Source organism: Spermophilus citellus, assembly GCF_964194105.1.
Source record: "Spermophilus citellus genome assembly, chromosome: 6".
Classification (NCBI taxonomy): Eukaryota; Metazoa; Chordata; class Mammalia; order Rodentia; family Sciuridae; genus Spermophilus; species Spermophilus citellus.
This window is the reverse complement of record NC_138187.1, coordinates 164,232,948-164,240,518: the sequence shown is the minus strand read 5'-3', so window position 1 is coordinate 164,240,518 and position 7,571 is coordinate 164,232,948. Positions and strand designations below refer to the sequence as shown.

Genomic DNA, 7,571 nt, shown 5'->3' with positions numbered 1-7,571 from the left:
CTGAAACCACGAGCCCGAATAGATCCCTCCTCCTCTAAGTTGTTTTCCTCAGGTGTTTTGGTTACAGTGATGAGAAACTGACTGACAGAGCCCCGTAATCAGGAATACGGCAGATTCACAGTGTTGGAGCCGGGAAGGACCTTGGAGAGAGTCAGTTTGATTTCCACACCTTCCTCAGAGGAACTGAGGCCTGCAGAGAGGAAAGACTTAGAACCTTGATAAATTGTTACTGTTTTATTAAGCATTTAAAGATGTGATCATTATTTATAGGGCATTGCTAGAAATTGCTGCAACATAAAACCTTCTTAATGGATCCACATGAGATGTTAGTGCTGAAGTTTATGTCCGGGTCACCTGCTTCCTGTCGCTGGGTCCACTAATGAGGCTCCCGGGTGGTTTCTTCTCTTGGTGCTGAGTCAGAGCTTGCGGGTGGCTGCCTTGAGCAGCAGTCGGGCTGGGGCTTGGCTTCTGTCTCCAGAGCAGTGTGGTCAACTGCTGCTTCAGTCCAGCTGCTTTCCTCTCTTCTGATGGTGGTATCTGGCCGAGCAGCTGCAGGTCAGCTGGAGTAAGGAGGTGGACAGCGTGCTGATGTCACACGTGCACAGACGGGGATGACAGGGACGCCAAGTGCACAGGGCCTAATGGCTTAGGAAAAAGGGATATGACCATACCAAGCAGCAAGCAGTCTGGAAGGGGCTCTAGGTGTGTGGCATCGGCTCCACCTGCCACTAGAGACCCAGGCTTTTAAACATCTTTCTGCTGTAGAACAAACAGGCCTTGCATAGGCCCATGAGCCTAGAGTGGCCGCCGCACCTCCAGGTGTCATACTCTTCACGCTAACACCCTCAAAAGGGAGAAACGCAGCAGGCCACTGACCACCTCTTTGTTGACTGTGGAGCAACACCCTTCCCGGACACAGCCGCAGAATGCGGCCAAGTCTCCCTGGCTGGATGTGTGTCACGTGTCCATCAAGCCCCAGCAAAGAGACAGGAAGTGGCCTTGGTGGCCCGACTCACAGCTCCCCTCCCAGGTCGGAGGATGTTCCTCTTCCTTGGAGGTGGGGTTCGTACCCAGTTCAGAGTTCTGTGGGGAAGAGGCCAGGCTGGCGCTGGGCGGGGAACACGGGGCGCCACGGCACAGGTGAGCTCACAGCCCTGTGCCGCACCTGGAGCGGGGCATCCTTCAGGAACTGCTGATGGGCACCTGCCAAGGCAGGCTCTTTCCCACGTGGGTCGGCGTGTAAGTGCCTCAGGACCAGGCCTCCTGGACATGAATCTCGGCAGTGACAGCACTGTCTGCTTTCTGTCTCCTGCTCTGTGGAGAAGGGGTAATAATAGCTCTCACCTATAGTTTCTAGGTTGGTTGGTTTACAAATAGTGAGTTAGGAAATATTGTGTAACTACTAAGTACTTAAAGCAGCGTCACATGCATAGTAATCACTGAAGAGCTGTTGGCTGCTCTTATTTTGGAACCACTGGTTCTATAAATTTAATTATCTGTTTTCATTTGATCAGAATTCTATGCGGTGCTTTCCTAATTCCCTGTGCCTACAGCTGTACTTTTCCAAAGGTAAAACTCCTAGCTGAGTCCACTCCCTGGGAGGCTTGCTCTGTTCTGGCCAGAAAGTGTGGGCAGAATCTGCTGGTCCTTCTCTCTAATTTCCAGACTGCTCCAGATGCAACCTATTTAATCAGCTCACTCGGGCCCAGAAGCCCATTTATTTGATCTGATTGGACTTTTGCCTCTCAGGTCCCAGCCAGAACAACAATGCCATTACCTTATCAGCCATGCATTTCTGGCTCTGAGCGGGTGGACTTGGCCAGCCCTCCTCTCCCAGGACACCCGGGCAAAGGGCCCAGTGAGCCTCCTCTCCCAGGCCCGGGACACTGAGCTGATCTGGAACATTTCAGAAGACTAACCCAATCCTCGCCTCCATTCATTTGTGACCTTGATGGAGGCCCATTGTTTGGGAGCCAGTCACAGGAAGTCCATGGCTGGCTGGAGAAGGCACTGTCCCTGAGATCCGGCGGGGTCCTCTGCCCACCATGCCATGGACGAGCGGAGGCACCATCCTTGCTCACCTCACTGGGCCCTTGTGTTCCCTCTGGAGTCTCCCTGAGGGTCTCCCAATGAGCCAGATGTCCCCTGTGAGGGATGCAGGGTGGGGGAGCCACCACCCAAAGGCACTGCTTCCCGGGAAGAGGCTTCAGAAGTCGGTGGGCGAACACTGGTTCGGGTGTGGGGACACGTCATCTGTCTTCACAGGCACATGCCACCTGACCTCTGCTGGGTTTCGCCCTGAGGTGCTTACTGCCCTTAAGAAGGGTCACTAACCTGACAGACCTGGCTTTGGGTGGTCACCCTGGAGATGGGGCAGGCCCGCAGTATCTGCTCTCAGTCCAGAGCCCTCTTCCTCCAACTCCCCTCTTCTTACTTCTATTTTTCCCAAGTTTGTTGGACTGATGTCTTTCCCCCTTTGTCTCCACTAGTTGGAACATCAGGGTTATATCTCTATTCTTTAGGTGACCACTAAAAACTATTCAGGCTGCCCACCGACCGTTTCTTCTCCCTCCTCTCACTCTGCCCCTCTCTGACTGGAACCCACCTTCTGAAGGAGCACTCTTCCTTATCACCCGGAGCCTGCGCTTCCCTGTGTGCATTTCCTTTGGGTTTGGGGGATTTTTGCAGATTCAGCTTGAGGGGCCACCTCTCCTTCTCTCCAGACGCCCCCGATCCTCAACACTTTTGCAGCGGCTGCATCTGCTGTCCTCGTCAACCCCCTGCTCCCCCGTGAGCCCAGCCCAGGGTAGTGTTGTGGCCGGGCCTTGGCTCTGTGAGGGTGTGGAAGTCCTCGCAGACACAGCCTCTGCAGGCAGCTGCTGCCCTGAGGGCTGGCCTGGGCGAGCCTCCTGACTCACAGCCCTCTGCAAGCCCTGGCCCGCACCTGGGCAGCTCTTCCCAGCCTCCCCTCCAGGGTGCTGGAGCCTGGATTCAAGAAGCCACCCAGGATCTGGTTGCCCCACATGGGAACTGTGGTCTTAGGAGTGGACGCTGCTCCCTGCCCCCTTCTGGCTCTGGCCTGGGGCTGTGCGTCTGCTGCTGTCACCCCTCAGATTTCTTTCCTATCTCTGGCCCAAGCGACGGTACCGCTTGTCTAGATGGACTTGTGTCCCCTAGATTCTCCATTTCCATCTCTCCTGCATCTCCCCTATTGCTCGCTGGTGTCTACAATGGCACTGGTGATGTGACCTTACTGTGTCATGCTTCCTGAAGTCCTTGCTCTCTAACAAGAACCGCACAGTCCCCACCTGACCCGAGACAGGGGATGATGCCACCAGCCTGGGACAGTCAAGTGAGCTGCGTGACCGCCTCTGTGCTCTCTGCAGGACCCACCTCCAGCTCCTCAGTGTTCAGGTGCAGGGGCTGTGTCACGGCGGTGCCTCCAGCCCCTGGTTGTCACCAGGCTGCAGTGTGGGAGTGTCCAGCTGTTCAGAGAGAACCCTGGACAACTGAAAGACATCTTCAACCTTCAGTGGAACTTAAACTCCCAGTGGAAATCTCCTGAGCTGTGAACACCGACCACTGATTCTGTGTGAAGAGGAGAGGACGTGAGGTCGGTGTTGCCCGGGCAGCCCGAGGGGCCCTGTCATGCCACAGGGCTCTGGTGGGACGCTTGTCTAGACGTGATGTTTTCTGGGCTGTGATGTGCTGCGTGAGTTGTGGTGACACTAACAACAATTGTCCTCCTGTCCACCTGTCAAGGACCCCCAGGGCACCCTAGGAACAAGGCCCTGGGGTGCCCCAGGCTCCAGGGCTGGGGTGGCCCTCAGGTCTCCTCTGGTCTTCCACTCTGGTATTTCCTGGGCCACAGTCCACTCAGTCCTTCATCCAGTGTCTGACCCTGGGACCTGGACATGGCCCCTTCCCTGTGTGCATTCTTTCTTTTCAGGACTGGGGATGGAACTCGGGGCCTTGCCTGGCTCAGTGTGAGGAACACGCTCACCTGTCCACACCCAACCCACACCCAAAGAACGGTCCTGGGACATGGGGCACAGCCAGGCAAACCAACCACAAGGCTTCAGCGACATCAAGATCTGGTATCTGGGGAGCAGAGCACCCAGAGGGCTACCAGCAGCACCTGCTCCTCTGGTGTGCAGGGTCCCTCCCAGGCTCCTACTGGCTGAGCACTGTGGGGTGCACGGTCTTCCTGAATGTCACCCAGGTTTTACTGTCTCCTTTTGGGTTATTTAAAGAGATGCGCCTTGAGTGGTCCCCGCCTCCCTTTGTTCTCTTTTGGAGGGAAAGTCTTCCTGAGTTGAGTCCCTCTGGCATGTGAGTGGCCCTTACCCCTCTACCCGAGTCTGTTGATTAACAGACGTCTGCCTCTGTTGTCTGCCCCACTTCCTGAGAGTCAGGAGCATGGATTCTGGATCTGCCCACCCACAGGCTGTGCTGCTCCTGTGAGTCACCTGATCTCCGCGCTGTCCCAGGTCCCCTCTGGCTGCCTTTCTAACTTCCCAACTGGACTCTGAGGCTAGAGCCTGGGTTCTGAAGAAGGACCACAGGACTTCCTAGTTCTCGCCCTCCACTGAGCTACCTCCCAATCCCTGCATTTTTTGGTGTCTTTTCTGGTCCTAATTCTTCTGCTTCTAGGGCCCTCAACACAGACAGTTCCCTGAACTTCTATTTCCCTAGGGAGGCCGGTCGGCCCGTCAGGCAGGACACAGCACACTGTGGGCGGGGAGGGGGGAGGGCAGATTCGGGAGGCCCCCTGCAGCGGGGGTCAGGGTGACCTTTCTTCTCCCCGAGGTCACCCCAAGCAGCTGATGTACACATTCCTTTCAAATAAATGCAGAATTCCTTTTTCTCCCCCAGAGGGCTCCTTCTCTGTCACCAGGCACAGAGCTGGCGTGTGAGGAGGGTGGCAGACAGAGCAGATGTGGGCCTCCCACTCCTGCACGGGACGCTCAAGATGGTATTTAGACACTCGACTGAGCTGGGAGAAAGGGAGCAGGCCCTCAGGTGCCACGGGGGCAGCCACCCTGGGGGGCATGGCAGCTGGGCTGGGGGGCCTGGGGGAGGGCAGACACAGGTACTGCCTTCAGACTGGATGGCGTCCTGTCTGGAACAGGAACCGAGACCGCAGGACGGTGGGGAGTTAAAAGGCCCCCCCTTGGGTTGCCCTTTCCTTGAAGGGAGACTGGAAATTATCTGGCGGCCTGGGGGGCTGCCATCTGTGGAGACCCTGCCTGGAAATAAGGTCACGTCAGAGAAAGTCAGTCCTAAACAGGAATCATGCCCGGACAGCCAGCCAGTCCCACGGCACCTGTGGTCTGCAGAACCCGGCCCGAGAAGGGCAGGGCGCCGCGGTGAAGCCCCCAGGGAGAGAGGCACAGCAGCCCACCCTGTGAAGCTCAGGAGGAAAGTCACAGAAAGTCAAAGCAGGAACCACACTCCAGGGGATGGGCATCCAAGAAGGGAGCAACAAGAGAATACCCAGGAATGACACAATCAGTGTCCGCGGCAGGGGCCCAGAGGAGGTGCTGGCCCGGTTCAACATCCTTTTTGCCCACTGGGGTTGACTTTTACGGGCCACATCAGGACATCCTCCCCATTTCCAATTCAGGCCCCGAGGTCCATGGTGCTCTCCACACTCACGACCTGAGGGATGGGGACATGGGCGTCCTGGGCTCTCCCAGCTGGCGGAAGCCCTGGGGCACGGGCTGGGGGCCCTAGGAGGCTGTGGGCACTGGCTCTTTACCTGGGTGAGGATCTGCTGAGCCTCTGCGTGTTCAGGGCTAACCCGGGACAGTCTCAAGAAGATCAGGTGCTCTTCCTGCTGCGAGGGGATGCCCGGGACTGGGATGGACTTGCTCCAGGAAACGGCCCAGGGTAACCGAGAGACTGAGATTGGGCTGAATCAGTGGAGCAAAGGAATGTGACCAGGAGAGACGGATTTCTCTGAGTGTCATACTGTCTTTTTTCCTGTGAGCTGTGGGCAGGAGGGCTGGGCAGCGGGCAGCACACACTCAGCACTGTGACCACCATCACCACAGTGGCGCCGTGCGGTGCATCCAGCTCTGCTCGTCCCTCCAGACCAGCCCCCAAGTCTTGTTTCTTAAATGATCACCTGTTCCAGAGCTCCAAGGGTCTAGGCTAGCAGCCTGTCTATTCCCAGGAGTACTTCAGACAGTGATGTCTAGCACAGTCGGGGACTCCAGCTCTCCCTCGGGGGCCTCGTTCACCCAGATTGGCCAAGTGTTGGCCGGGAAGCCACGGGTTGCTTCCTCGGGCTCTGACTGCAGTGTTGGCCTGGATCGTGGTCTGCACTACATTTATGAGCAAGCTCTCGTGTTTCTATTCATTCGCCTGAGGGCTGGGAGCGTGCACACCTGAGTGATGGGAAGAATTACATGTGTACAGTCAGTTGTGTGCTGCAGTTAGCTTGTACCCGCTTGCAAGAGCAAATGGTTAAATTCTCAGAAAAGCCTGAGAGCCTGTTATTAAAATTTAAACTTAGCAATTATTAGAATTTTGTATTATATTTACAATTATATTAAAAACAAAGGTAATATACTTAAAGCTTATGGCTTCCTAGTTATTTCACTATTGTCTATATTCTCAACATTGTGTTTATTTTGTCTGCATATTAGTCAGTTATCCATCACTATAATGAAATACCTGACAAAAGATATTTATGAAGACAAGAGGTTTGCTTGGCTCATAGCTTTGAAGTCCAAACTGCACAGCAAGGGCTTTGCCACTCCTTGACTGCGTCACCTGGTAGTGTGGACCCATGGTGGGAACGTGAGTGGGAGCAAGTGATGGGCAGGAACAGGAGAGAGCTGGGAGGGCGGGCTTTCTCCTTGTGCCATAAGTCTCTCGTGAGAGCTCACAGGGTGGAGAGAGCTGGCTACCGAGTGCACACCCTGGTGACCCCAGGACTCCCAGTCCACCTCTAAGGTCTCCAGCACCTTTAATACCACCACGATGGGGACCAGGCCTCCCATCATGTGCCCCTGGACTGGGGGGCGCTGTCACACCGTACCCAAGCTGCTGCTGCCGTCTGATGGTAGAAACGCCACTAGTGGCATGTCCCTGTGCTCCGTTCCTTTCTGCTCAGCGCTGTCAGGGGGTCACCGAGTCAGCCTGGCCAGAGGACTTGGCACCGAAACAGCCCCTTCCTGCAGAGACGGTGACGCACACCAGGGTGCATTTGCTGGGGTCCGCTGTGCCGGGCTCGTTGGAGACCCTGTGAAGCCACTCTGCACTCGGTCCACCACCGCCCAGGACCAGCACTGCCTGCTGGCCAGCACTGAGGGAGACTTGCTGTGCGCCTGCTGTCTTCTAAGGGCTGCTGTCCACCTCACCCCCGGTTTGACCCTGGAGGAGACTCTGTCACTATCCTCTGTGAACTAAGGAGGAATCCAAGGGATGGATAAGGGGTGTCGTTCCCGGAGTCACCCATCTAGTGGCTCCCAGCCCTGGGTTGGAGCCCACGCCCTGGCTCCGGAGCAGGGGCTCTCCGTGCCTGCTCGGCTGCCCTTGTTGGCCTGGGTGCCCCGACAGAG

General features: G+C 56.3%; 1 long non-coding RNA gene across 1 annotated transcript; it reads right to left on the bottom strand.

Moving 5' to 3' along the window:
- Positions 1 to 286: 286 nt before the first annotated feature.
- Positions 287 to 2,037, bottom strand: LOC308652116. Its single transcript, XR_014022733.1, has 3 exons — positions 1,920 to 2,037; positions 494 to 1,314; positions 287 to 460 (listed from the first exon to the last, which is right to left on the bottom strand). It is a non-coding gene; the product is annotated as an uncharacterized lncRNA (long non-coding RNA).
- Between the last annotated feature and the right edge of the window lie 5,534 nt (positions 2,038 to 7,571).